The following is a 955-nucleotide window of genomic DNA, read 5'->3' as shown; positions in this document are numbered from 1 at the left end:
GAACACCGTAGTAAGTACAGTAGTTCCTGATGGCAGCTGTGGCAAAAGAAGTTGATAATCCCGTTGGGTCGTTTCCGAAAACCTGATTCCGCGGCCCGAACGGGCCGCAACAGCCGCTCCTGCGGAGCTCGACATTTAACGACCATACCGGACGGAAGCCGGAAGTAGAATCCACTCGGCCACGACTACGCATGTACACCACAGCCCTACTGCGCCACATTGATACGCGTTCACGAAGCGCTGGCAGAAACAAAAGTAACCGCTACGTAGCCGACAGGATTCGAATCTGTGGAGGGAGACCCCAATGGATTTCTAGTCCATCGCCTTAACCACTCGGCCACGACTTTTTTTTTCTTTATTTCCTCGTTACAGAAATCCCATGCGAATTCATTGTTAAAAAGAGAATCAGCTTAGCCTATGCTGACTCTCTGAAATTAAAATCGCTTGAATTTAGCCAACTCATCGAACAGCGGCAACCAATCGGGCGGTTCTTTCTGGGCTTTGTACACTTCACGCATGTAGACGACACTTTCAATAAAGTTTTCTAGCACAGATTGGACATTCACATCAGTATGACACACCGACATTCTTTCGGACCACTTACTATGGAGGCTCAGCACCATAATAAGGGCATATGGAATATCGTTATTGCCTGGGTCTAAGTATCTGATACCACGTGGGGTTATTGGTAGTGCTTTCTTTATTGTTCGTTGTAAGATGTCCCAATGAATAAAGCGATCCCAACAATCAATGAAGACGTGATCAACAGTCTCTGGTTTTTTACACATTATACCATCGGTGGTCCACGACACATATATTTCCTTGTCGGCCAGCCAAGTCTTTACAGGCAAAGTAAATTGTGTGGAGTTTAAAGGCGAATGATTTTACCGATGGTTTCACAGGCATTCTTTTGACCCTTTTGAGGACATCATCGCCTGCACCTCCATAGTATGCT

General features: G+C 46.2%; 1 non-coding gene across 1 annotated transcript; it reads right to left on the bottom strand.

Moving 5' to 3' along the window:
• Positions 1–265: 265 nt before the first annotated feature.
• TRNAS-AGA (transfer RNA serine (anticodon AGA)) lies at positions 266–344 on the bottom strand. The gene has a single exon. It is a non-coding gene; the product is annotated as a tRNA-Ser (tRNA).
• Between the last annotated feature and the right edge of the window lie 611 nt (positions 345–955).

The sequence above is a fragment of the Dermacentor albipictus genome, unplaced genomic scaffold (assembly GCF_038994185.2).
Source record: "Dermacentor albipictus isolate Rhodes 1998 colony unplaced genomic scaffold, USDA_Dalb.pri_finalv2 scaffold_26, whole genome shotgun sequence".
NCBI lineage: Eukaryota > Metazoa > Arthropoda > Arachnida > Ixodida > Ixodidae > Dermacentor > Dermacentor albipictus.
This window is presented reverse-complemented; position numbering and strand designations above follow the sequence as displayed.